At 44.1% G+C, this 12,787-nt stretch overlaps 1 protein-coding gene and 1 long non-coding RNA gene across 3 annotated transcripts in view; one reads left to right on the plus strand and one right to left on the minus strand.

Moving 5' to 3' along the window:
• Nucleotides 1–4,323: 4,323 nt before the first annotated feature.
• Nucleotides 4,324–7,181, minus strand: LOC129539918 (uncharacterized). Its single transcript, XR_008682548.2, has 4 exons — nucleotides 6,644–7,181; nucleotides 6,502–6,571; nucleotides 6,317–6,418; nucleotides 4,324–5,263 (listed from the first exon to the last, which is right to left on the minus strand). It is a non-coding gene; the product is annotated as an uncharacterized LOC129539918 (long non-coding RNA).
• Nucleotides 7,182–7,205: 24 nt separating this feature from the next.
• The window catches only part of SLFN12 (schlafen family member 12), a 37,324-nt gene continuing 31,742 nt past the window's right edge, over nucleotides 7,206–12,787 (plus strand). For both annotated transcript variants that reach the window (XM_088828676.1, XM_088828677.1), the window contains exon 1: nucleotides 7,206–7,341. The gene's annotated coding sequence lies outside the window, so the exon portion shown is untranslated. The remainder of the gene's footprint in view (nucleotides 7,342–12,787) is intronic.

Here is a 12,787-nt window from a genome sequence, read left to right on the forward strand (position 1 = left end):
GAATAATGGGCTTCCCTGGTGGCTCAGTGGTAAAGAATCTGCCTGCCAATGCAGGAGACACAGGCTTGTTCCCTGGATTGGGAAGATCCCCAGAAGAAGGAAATGGCAACCCACTCCAGCATTCTTGCCTGGAGAATCCCATGGACAGAGGAACCTGGTGGGCTACAGTCCATGGGATTGCAAGAGTCAGACACAATTTAGCATCTGAACAACAGCAAACAACAGGGGAGTAACACATCATTTTTTACTTCTTTATGAGAAATAGGAGGCAGTATAGCAAAATTGGTAAGAGCGAGGGCTCAGGGGCCAGCTGCCTGGGTTCAAACCCCAGCTCTGCCTCCTTCTTGTGGGGCTTCCCTGGTGGCTCAGGTGGTAAAGAATCTGCCTGTAACATGGGAGACCCAGGTTCGAACCCTGGGTCGGGAAGATCCCCTGAAGGAGGAAATGTTAACCCACTCCAGTATCCTTGCCTGGAGAATCCCATTCTCAGAAAAGCCCGGTGGGCTTCAGCCTGTGAGGTCACAAAGAAGGTCTGATATGACTGAGCGACTAACACTTTCACTTTCATGAGAAATAAATTTCTAAATTCTTTAAGCCATTGTTAATTTGAGGTTTCTGTAAAAGCATCAGAACCAACCTCAGAACCCAAACACATGCCACCCTTACTCTCATCTCCTTGTCCCTCCTCCTCATCCTAGGTAGTGGAGTGTCTTTATTCATATATCAACTTACGTCTGCTCTGCCATGTAGCAGACTCTGCTGTATCCTGTCACAGTCTCTTGTAGGTTGAAGTTCTCTGGAAGCAGATGCTGAGCTGCTCTATCAGGTGCTAGATGTTTACAACAGAGCAAACCCCCTGAAAAGAACAGGAGGAAGTAGACTCGGGTAGTGAAAGACGTTGAATAAGATGTAGCCCTCCACGAAACTCAGCCATTCTGGCAGGATGCTGTGCAGTGAATTGTGCCCAACAGAGTTGTCCTGAGTTGAGCTGAATGGCTGAGGCTTGATACTGTCCATAACATTTTTCCAGTTGTCAGTTGTGAGCTGTGAGTCTGGGAGTGGTCTGTGACTCCAAGCAAGGCAGTTCATTGCAGTTGAGGTGGGCTCTGAAGGAGCTGACATTTAGAGGCTGGTCTGCCATCTGCCTTCTTCCAAGTCTGGGCAAGAAGCCTCCTTTGAAGGGGACGTGGGTGGTGCCTCCCCCTGTCCACAACACCCCACCTTCCTACAACTTCCTTTTATTCTCTTATGCACAAGACTGTAATGATCTCATTCCCCAAATATAGTTATTTTAATTTTTTTAACATCCAAAACATTTTGTGTTGGGGTATAGTTGATTAGCAATGTTGTGATAGTTTTGGGTGAACAGTGAAGGGACTCAGCCACACATATACATGTATCCATTCTCCCCCAAACCCCACTTCCATTCAATTACATTGAGAAGAGTTCCATGTGTTATACAACAGGTCTTTGTTGGTTATCCATTTTAAATATAGCAGCGTGTACATGTCCTTCCTAAAGTCCTTAACTATCCCTTTCCCTCGGCAACCATGAGTTCGTTTTCTAAGTCTGTGAGTCTCTGTTTTGTAACTAAGTTCATTTCTATCATTTTTTTCTTAGCGTCCACATATAAGGGATGTCACATGATATTTATCCTTCTCTGTCTGGTTTACTTCACGCAGTATGACACTCTCTAGATCCATCCATGTTGCTGCAAATGGCCTTACCCAAATATACTTCTGATCTATTCTGGAGTTCATGGCAGCAACCACATTTACAATGTATTTCACGTACTTCTAAAGACCAGGATACAGTTGCCTTTCTACACTGGAGAATCTATATAACCAAAAATTCTACAGCACCTGTTTTACGCTTTTTCTTTCTTCTACAATCAACACAAGGGGAATGGAGGGAGGCTCAAAATGTTTTGTTCAATTTCTTTTCTTTTTAGCAGGAAAAAACCTACCCATTTGCAATCTGAATGACTGCAAGTTCTCTAGTTATCAGTGACACTGAGATTTTTAAGGCCCATCTGATATTGTCTGAGCTCTTGTCATGTGTAAATACAGAAAATTTGGTCTTTTCTCTAGTTTCCTTGCATTAAGATTTCTGAGAGTGCCAGAAATGCTTCCATGCTCCACAGATCTCTTCTAGTCCTCTCCTCTCAATTTTTGCTCTGAACTGCTGTGTCAAGACCTCTCCCTGATTGACCCAACAACTCTTGCAAGCTCTGCCTCTTCCATGCTGCTCTGTATCCCATGAAGAAAAAGATCTCTTCCTCTGTTTCCCAAGTTACATGAAATATCAGACCCTGATTTTAGCAAAACACAGTAAAGACTTGCTTAGAGTGAGAGGGAAATATTTTAAATTAGATATTAGATAGTACTGTGCCCAGAGTCCTTTGACCACAGGTTATCCTGATGGCTTTTTTCTCCTTATCCTCCTTCTACTGCCATTTTTTTCCCCCTGAAATATTTGAGAGTAAGTTGCAGACATAATACTCCTTCCCTCATGGTTCAAATGGTAAAGAATCCACATGCAAAGCAGGAGACCTGAGTTCGATCACTGGGTCTGGAAGATCACTTGGAGAAGGGAATAACAACCTACTCCAGTATTCTTGCCTGGAGAATTCAATGTACAGAGGAGCCTGGCAGGCTACAGTCCATGGGGTCACAAAGTCAGACACCGAGTGACTAACACTTTCATTTTTCACTGGTAGTTTGGTGGGTATTTCTTAAGAATAAGGACATTCACAGTACAATAATCAAAACCAGTAAATTAAAACTGATATATTACTATGACCTAATCTATAGACCTTATTTGAATTTTATGGCAAAAGAAAAAATTCTGGTCTGGGATTCAATCTAGGAACACACATTATATTTATGTTTCTTAATCTCCTTTAATCTGGAATGGTTCTCTAGTTCCCCAGTTCCTGTGGTCACAGAGTTGGACACAACTGAAGCAACTTAGCACACACACATGCATACATTGGAAAAATCCAGAAAAGCTTAGTAACTCTATCACAGCAAGTTCTAAAATACAAGTTTAAAGAAGAGAGAGATTTAGTATTACACAAACTGCCCACAAGAACAGAAGAGGAAACACTGCCTAAATAACTTTATGATGCTAGCATACTCTTGTTTTTAAATCCCTTTATTTTGCATATTTCTTCTAGCAATTTCCTGGATTTACATTTTTCTTTTTTTAATTGAAATATAGTTGGTTTACAATGTTGTGCTAGTTTCTTCTGTACCGCAAATTGATTCAGTTAAATATGTATGTTTATGCTGTGCTGTGCTTAGTTGCTCAGTCATGTTGTTTATCTATTTTATATATAGGAATGGGAAATTAATCCCCAACTCCTAATTTATCCCTCTCCTACCCATTTCCTCTTTGGACTCTTTGCAACCCCATGGACTGTAGCTCTCCAGGCTTCTCTGTCCGTGGGGATTCTCCAGGCAAGAATACTGAAGTTGTATGTTTATATATGTATATATATATATATATTCCCTAGGCCAGAATACTGGAGTGGGTAGCCTTTCCCTTCTCCAGGGGATCTTTCCCTTCTCCGAGGGATCGAACCCAGGTCTCCCTCATTGTGGGTAGATTCTTTGCCAGCTGAGCGATAAGGAAAGCCAAAGAATACTAGAGTGGGTAGCCTACCCCTTCTCCAGCGGATCTTCCCAACCCAGGAATTGAACTGGGGTCTCCTGCACTGCAGGCGGATTCTTTACCAACTGAGCTATCAGGGAAGCCCATTTATATACAGAAGTGTGTAATTAATCTCCAATTCCTAATTTATCCCTCTCCTACCCATTTCCTCTTTGGAAATTGTAACATTGCTTTCTATGTCTATGAGCCTGTTTCTGTTTTGTAGACAAGTTTACATGTATTAACTTTTTAGATTCCACATATAAGTGATATCATATATTTGTCTTTCTCTATCTGACTTACTTCACTTAATATGATAATCCCTAGGTCCATCCACGTTATTGCAAATGGCATTATTTCATCCTTTTTAAAAAATGGGTGAGTAGTATTCATATATATACATATATATGCCACATTTTCTTTATCCATCCATCCGTCAATGGATACTTAGGTTACTTCTACCTCTTGGCTCCCGTATATATTGCTGCTATGAATGCTGGCTAGCATAATCTTGATAATCAATTGGACAAGTAAAATATGAGAGGAAAATTGCAGATCATCATCACTCAATGTCTAGATGAAAAAAAATTCTAAATAAAATTTTAGCAAAGTAAATCCAACAATATCTAAAAATGATAATACATCATGGCCAAGGTGATTTGAATCACGAATTCATTTATTTATTTTCTTCTAGTTTTACTGAGATATAACTGACACACAGCATTGTATCTAAATGAGGAATTTAATGTTCATTTTAGCACTAGAAAATCAGTTTGTAATTTGACAGGTTAGAAGGTCAAATGAGAAAAATCATATGATTAGCTGAATAGATGAGAAGGCGTCTAATAAATTTTGGATACTCATTCGTGATAAAGCCTCTTAGCAAATTAGAACTATGACCAAACTTTTGGGAAGTGATAAAAGGAGTTTATGAGAAAACACACAGCAAATAGTTTTCATGCTGAGAAACTTCTGAGATATCCCCTTAAGATAGTGAACACAGGAAGAGTGCCTACTATCAACACTTATTCACTGCTTCCCAAGAGGTTCTAGCTAATCCAGTTGAGCAGGAAAAATAGAAAATAGGTACTGAAAAGAAGGTGATATGACTGACTATTGTTTTCTGGGATTTTTGGTGTTTTAGCCGAGTTGCTTGGCTTGCAGGGTCTTAGTTTCCCAACTAGGATTGAACCTGGGCCTTAGCAATAAATGAAACCACTGAGTCCTAACCACTGGATCTCCAGGGAATTCCCTGATCGACTATGTTTTATTTGTTTATTTTTGGCTGTACTAGTTCTTTGTTGCTGCATGGACTTTCTCTAGTTGCAGTGAGTGGGGGTTACTCTCTCACTGCAGTGTCAAGGGCTTCTCGTTGCAGTGGCTTCTCTTGTGGAACATGGGCTACAGAGTCCACGAGCTTCAGTAGTTGTGGCTCCAGAATCCACGGGCTTCAGTAGTTGCGGCTCATGGGCTCTGGAATACAGGCTCAGTAGTTGTGGCGCGTGGGCTTAGTTGCTTCAAGGCATGTGGGATCTTCCCAGACCAGGGATTGAACCTGTGTCCATTGCATTGCAAGGTGGATTCTTTACCACTGAGCCATCAGGGAAGCCTAGGTTTTTAAAAAGTGCAGAAAAGTCATTAGAATAATAAGGAAGTGTGTCAATTTGATGGTTGCAGAAATCTATGCATGCAAAGTAATTGTACTTATATTATCAAACAGAAAAAATTTTCCATTCATTTTTGACTGTGCTGGGTCTCTGTTGTTGCACACAGGTTTTTCTCTAGTTGAGGCAAGTAGGGAGCTATTCTTCATTGGATGCACAGTCTTCTCATTGCGGTGGCTTCTCTAGTTGCAGAGCACGGGGCTCTAGGCAAGCCGGCTCAGTAGTGGCAACTCCCTGACTACAGCGCAGGCTCCGAAGTTGTGGCCCAAAGGCTTAGTTGCTCTGTGGCATGCGGAATCTTCCCGGACAAGGATTGTCCCCTGCACTGGTAGGCGGATTCTTAGCCCCCACTGTGCCACCAGGGATGTCCCCCCAAATTATTTTTTAAAGATACTATCTAAAACTGCCTCAAAAATTAGGGACATAGGACTATCTGACAAAAGGTGCGAGATCCTTCAGGAAAATTGTATATAACTTTATTGTGAGACATTGAAGAATATGTAATTAAGTATAGGATACATCATGTATCAGGATAGGGCTGGATGTCTTCCCCTGCTTGGACTGGGAAGCGCCTTAAAGAGCGTAGGGAGAGGAAATTGGGGATTATAGATTACAGATTACAGAAACTGTAATCTCATAGATTAGATTGTCATTGTCTCCAAACTGATCTACAGATAATTGCAGCACAAACGAAAAAAGAAAAAAGAAAGCCTGAAAATAGCAAACGTTGGAAAGTCCTTAGAAAACTAGGAAAAGAAGCCTGAGAAAAATACACATACTATTGTTCCTTACTAAGGTGCATAACTGGAGAAGGAAATGGCAACCCACTCCAGTGTTCTTGCCTGGAGAATCCCAGGGATGGGGAAGCCTTGTGGGCTTCTGTCTATGGGGTCGCACAGAGTCGGACACGACTGAAGTGACTTAGCAGAAGCAGCAGCAGCAGCAAGGTGCATAACAAATTATCCCAAAACTCAGTTGCATAAAATAACCATACTCACAGATCCTGAGAGCCCGGAATCCGGACAGGGGATATGTGGTTCCATTCATTTTCAACTGGCTTGAAGGTTGGGGTTGGAATCTTCCGAAGGTTCAGTATGCGGCTGATGGTAGGAGACGCCACTAACTCGGGGGTTCCTTAGGCATTCCCACCTCCCTCCCTTCTTCCCTCCCTCTCCTCCTTCACCTCTTGATCTCTCTCTCCGAGTTTTAAAACGCGGCTTCCGAAAGTTTCAAAGTCGGCGGGACCTGCTGAGCTGCAGAAACGTCTATTACCATAATTACCATAAAAAAGCGGGCCCAAGAAAAGTATCAAGAAAATCTTATACCTTTGAGAGAAGCCAATGGAGCCGGCTCCGGACAGATCATCCCAGATGGCCCCGAGGTACTCCTCGGGGAGTGTGTCCGAATCTGCCTCCGGATCTTCGCGCCACCCTCGTTTAGGGGCACAGACGGCTCTTACCCGGTCCCCAGCGGCGACTGGGCTTTAAGTCCAGGGGACAGCGGTGCGGCTGGAACGAGGCGAGTAGAGTTGGAGAGAGTCCCGAGTGGAAAGCCGGATACCCACTACGCCTTGATGAGCCAAATAAAGGACAGCCGAGCAGACGCTCAGGGTGGCTCCCGGCGCGTGGGGGACACTGCCTGACAAGCTGATTGGCCGCCGCGCTAACAGGCGGGAAGGGCCGCTGGCGGATGGGGACTCCGAGCCCGGAAGAACCGCGACCGGGACCAGAAAGCGGACCTTGCCCGTTTCGTTTTCTTTGTTTTCTTTCAGTGAGCTTCCTTCTTCTAGCTCTATCGTGCAGAATATCTTAGAAAGTACAGATAAGCAGGCACGGAAGGAGAAATCTCCCGCCACCACTCAGACACTCACGTGTTTAAAGCCCAGGCGCTTCGCTGGCAAAGTTTCGAGGGGCGGAGGCGGCGGCGTCACCATTGGCTGGATGTGCCAGCTCGCCTAGCGTTTACCAGCTCGCCTTTCAAACTGGGGACAAGGATCCTGCAAACTTCTGAGCAGCGCACCTGGGTAAGTTTGTCCCCTCACCCCCGCTCCCGCCCCAGCAGTTGCCAAACGGGCTTCCCTGGTGGCTCAGTTGGTAAAGAATCCGCCTGCAATGTAGGAGACCCCGGTTCGATTCCTGGGTTGGGAAAATCCGCCGGAGCAGGGATAGGCTACCCACTCCAGTATTCTTGGGCTTCCCTTGTGGAGACCTGGGTTCGATCCCTGGGTTGGGAAGATCCCCTGGAGAAGGGATAGGGTACCCACTCCAGTATTCTTGAGCTTCCCTTATGGAGGCCTGGGTTCGATCCCTGGGTTGGGAAGATACCCTGGAGAAGGGATAGGCTATCCAATCCAGTATTCTGGCCTAGAAAATTCCATGCACTGTGTAGTCCATGGGGTGGCAAAGAGACGGATATGACCGAGCGACTTTCACTTTCACTACTGCCACATATTTGAACCTCAGCTTTTTATCCTAAGTCTAATCCAGCAGCCCCCAACCCTTTTTGGCAACTTTCTTTTAGAGAAAGACAATTTTACCACCACCGTGGTGGGGATGGGGGGATGGGGAGGGGGTGTGATTTTGGCAGTAATTCGAGTGATGGGGAGCAGCACTTGAAACTTCCCTCGATGGCCAGCAGCTCGCTTCCTGCTGTGCCCCACCCCACCCCCGCCCCGGGCCTAGCAGACCTCGGATAGGTACCTGGACTAGTCCACGGGCTCCCTGTTACTCTCATTACTGCCCAAAGCGGCACAACCCCACCCAGCCCGCTCCCGGCAGACCCCGGCCCGCTGTTCCCTCGCGTCTGAGTCTTGGCTCCGTGACTCCTGTCTCGGTAGCTGCTGAGGCTGCTAAGTGGCTTCAGTCGTGTCCGACTCTGTGCGACCCCATAGACGGCAACGTACGTGGCTCCCCCCTCCCTGGGATTCTCCAGGCAAGAGTACTGAAGTGGGTTGCCATTGCCTTCTCCTTCTGGGTAGCAGCATCTACCCAAAAACCTACAGACTGTTAAGGACTTGGGGTCCGGACACTTGGGAGCTTGAGGTTAGGGCTGGACGTCTTCCCCTGCATGGGCCTAGGGAGAGAAAGTTGGGGTCTTAGCAGCAGCATATCACAGGGAGGGAGGAAGGGGAAAGGACAGGTCAGGCATAAGGGGAGTTAGGTTCTGTGGGTAAAATTGTGTCTGGCAGTCACTGGTGAACTGTCTTCTAAATCCAGAAAGAGAAACCAAGCCCTTGGTGCTTTGCCAGAGTTTATAATCTAAAAGGGAGTGGGGAGAAGAAGAACCACGCCCTTTTAAACTAAATGCAAAGTGCTAAAGGAGAAGGCCAAAGAATGCACCATATGCTTGTGGTCTGTGATTTGTGTGTGTATCTGTGAGTATTTGGCATCTTGGTTTTTATTTCTCAAGAGTTAGTTCCTGTTACTTCTGGCCCACCTTTCTGTGCAGTTACCACCAACCTGCATTCTGGCATAACTAAGGAGATGTGGATGCCATCACATTGCCCATTAAAAATAGCTAACAACTCAGGCTACATCCCCAATCCAGGTCAGATGGAATTTTCCCCAAAGTCTGAAGTGTGGAAGATTTCAAAAACGACTCACCTGTAAAACCAGATCCAAGGTTCTAGGTGAGGTCGATGATTTTTAGGCTCTTAGGGATTTGGTAGGCTTTAGTTCCCAGCATACTTAAGGACTGTGTTCCACCACCTAAAGGTAGTGGTTTTAAACTGTAGAAAGTTCTCCATAGTTACAGAGTTGGACTGGCACGACCAGAATGTCATGCTCACCCTCAAGCTCTGGGTCCTTTCTCTGTATGGTGTCTGTTTCAGCTTCCGTGGGCTTCAGGTTGCCCAGCAGGATGAGAAGGCATCCTCCTTAAGCATTTCGGGGGTGAGACAGTACATACGGTAAATGAAGCGTTCACCAGTGGTAGGGCCTGATGCAGAGGGTGTTGAGGTTGGGAGGGAAGGTGAGAGGACTCTAGATGCGGAAGCTCCAAGAAGACTGGAGGCAGGGACTTCTTGGCAGGGCTTGTATTACAGAAGATACTAGGACTGGGACTGTGTTCTTAGGCATGAGTAGAATGGATTCTCCCTTTGGGATAGAGATGCAGAATCTTTTCTGTCAGGTCAGCAGGAAATGTGGACCTGTGTTTGAGGCAGCCCTCATGTCTAAGAAATACGAAGAAACTGGGTCTAAAGAATACTAGTTGTACTGCAATATTATGGAGAAAGCATAGGATGGCAGGCATACATATCTCTCTCTGCTCTTTTCTTTTTCTTTTATTAATTTATTTTAATGATTTTATTTTTAAATTTGTATTCTATATTTGCGTATAATTGATCGACAATATTGTGTTAGTTTCAGGTATAGAGCAAAGTGACTCCATTATACATGTATCTATTCTTTTTCAAATTCTTTTCCCATTAAGGTTATTACAGAATATTGAGCAGAGTTCCCTGTATGTACAAATACAGTAGGTCTTTGCTGGTTATCTGTTTATGCAACATTAAGACTTCTATTAAGGGTTATAATTAAATGACTTTGTTTAGCTGGCTTTATTGTTGTTTATCTACCAGGAGAGGATACTTACTCTGTTAGTGTCTCTTTTGGGGAAATGTTCCTTCCTTCAGGGCTTCCCCAGTACCTCAGCTGGTGAAGAATCCACCTGCAATGCGGGAGACCTGGGTTCGATGCCTGGGTTGGGAAGATCTCCTGGAGAAGGAAAGGGCTACCCACTCCAGTATTCTGACCTGGAGAATTCCATGAACTGCATAGTCCATGGAGTGGCAAAGAGTTAGACATGACTGAGTGACTTTCACTTTCACTCACTCCTTCCTGTAGGGTCATGTTCAAAAGCTTTTCTTCTAGGCACCTGGGCCGAGGAGTCCTATTTGAATGGATTACTAGGTCCTCATCTCTTAGAAAGGCATCCTCCATCAGATTCAGCTCTGAGTTTTGGGACAACCCTGAGGAAATGGTGCTGCCTTCTAGTAGACTTGGAACCACAGCCTTCTTCCTCCAAAAGGTACAGGGCAGAGCCAAGTAATCCTCCCAAAGATGAAGTTGCTAAAGAAAAATCTGGACAACTCTCTGTCTCTGAGTCTGTCTGTGTGTGCCTATTCCTGTGTGCTCTTTTGCCCCCTAATAAATGCTTTACTTGTTTCACTACTTCCCATTTCTCTTGGAAATTCTTTTATTCACAGCTGACGGGCCAGGGCCTTGTCACTAGCCACTGGTCCCTGGTGGTCTAGTGGCTGGGTTTCAGTGCTCTCATTGCCATGGCGTGACTTCAGTCTCTGGCTGGGAACTGAAATCCTACTTAAAGCTGCTGTAGTCCGAGGCCACCCGAGATTGTATTTGATGCAGAAACCCAGGAATTCAAGGCAAACCGCAGCCTTTGCCCAGCTGTGGCTTGAGGCCCCTGACTTTTACTCTTGTCCTTTTCTTCTTGCTTTCTGCTTTGCTTTCTATTCAAGACATGCAAAGCATAAACTCAGTCTGCTCACTGCCTTATGGGTCCCCTCAAATTGAGTGACAAGGGCCACCCTCAAATTAAGGATCCCCCAGGTCATGCAGGTTCAAATAATGCTTGAGTGACTGCTGACGCTGTCCACTGGGACTTGGTGGAAACACGATTTCTGACAGTGAAGGAGCCCAAAGGGTCTTTCAATCTCTTTGTCCCATGTAGAACTCTCCACTATGCTTTTCTTTCACACTTTATTCACACAAAAAGATCTCCATATAAGTGATTCAGACTACCGTGAGGGTGTGACTCTGAGTCTGTCTGCCCATGTGTGTGCCTCTTTATTTTCCTCCTAATAAACACGATATTTTTTCACTAAAAAAAAAAAAACTTATACCATTCTTCAGGAAACCATTTGACAATATATATTTAGATCTTTAAATATTTCATCACTGGATCTCCTGATTGAACTTTTAGAAATCTCTGTGTCTGTATATACTTCATCTACTTACATAGAGTTTTATAATTTTCACTTATTTATGTACCTAAGACCAAGTGTAACCTCATGTTTTAGAGTCAACCTTTATTTCCACAAATCTAGACACTTTCTTCACTTAACATGATTGTCCCCCTAGGTAAAAACCCTCCATTTCCTCCATTTCTACAACAGAAGAGAAACTGCTGATTTTCTCTTCTGGTCTCCATTCCCCATCCTAAAAAGTCTTTACATATGTTTGAATCATATTTGTATACTGAATTGAAGTACTTTGTCAGGGGACTCTTAGACTCACTGCAAAGTAAAAGATGTAATTAGCCTATCCAAGCCTCAGTATAACTGATCTATGATCCTAGTATAATTTATTGAACAATTAAAAGCAACTTCAGGGTACTTCCTTAGTGGTTCAGGGCTAAAACTTTGCCTTTCAATGCAGGGGGTGCAGGTTCAATTCCTGGTTGGAGAGCAAAGATACAGCATGTCTTGTGGCCAAACAAAGCAAAACATAAAACAGAAGCCATGTTGTAACAAATTAAATGAAGACTTTAAAAATGTTTCACATCCTCCCCCCAAAAAATCTTAAATAAAGCAATTTCCATTCCAAGCTGTAGAAAAATAAATAATACTATGCTAATAATATATATGAAGTTATGAAGCAGTTAGTAAGGTTTTTAAAAATAGCTAATCATTATTTTACAAAAATGATTATATATAACATATTATTACACTAGAAAAACAAGATTCAAAACTGTTTGTCAAGTTTAGTATGGACCAGACCATACAAACTCTTCTATTGGAAAAAGCTCATCATGTTGGGTAAAGTGTAAAAGAACAGAAAAACAGGTTACATCTCTAATTTATATTATGTAGCTGCTGCTAAGTCGCTTCAGTCGTGCCTGACTCTGTGCAACCCCATAGACAGCAGCCCACCAGGCTCCGCCATCCCTGGGATTCTTCAGGCAAGGACACTGGAGTGGGTTGCCATTTCCTTCTCCAGTACATGAAAGTGAAAAGTGAAAGTGAAGTCGTTCAGTTGTGTCCCACTCTTCAGGACCCCATGGACTGCAGCCTACCAGGCTTCTCCGCCCATGGGATTTTCCAGGCAAGAGTATTGGAATGGGTTGCCATTGCCTTCTCTGATGTAGCTACTATAACTATACAAAAAGATCTTAATGACCCAGAAGACGACGATGGTGTGATCACTACCTAGAGCCAGACATCCTGGAATACAGAGTCAAGTGGGCCTTAGGAAGCATCCCTACAAACAAAGTTAGTGGAGGTGATGAAATTCCAGCTGAGCTATTTCAAATACTAAAATATGATGCTGTGAAAGTGCTGCACTCAATATGCCAGCAAATTTGGAAAACTCAGTAGTGGCCACAGGACTGGAAAAGGTCAGTTTTCATTCCAATCCCTGAGAAAAGCAATGCCAAAGAATGCTCAAACTACCGCACAATCGCACTCATCTCACACACTAGCAACGCAATGCTCAAAATTCTCCAAGCGA

This window comes from Moschus berezovskii, chromosome 20 (genome assembly GCF_049115385.1).
Source record: "Moschus berezovskii isolate FMDL1 chromosome 20, NW_MosBer_1.0, whole genome shotgun sequence".
NCBI lineage: Eukaryota > Metazoa > Chordata > Mammalia > Artiodactyla > Moschidae > Moschus > Moschus berezovskii.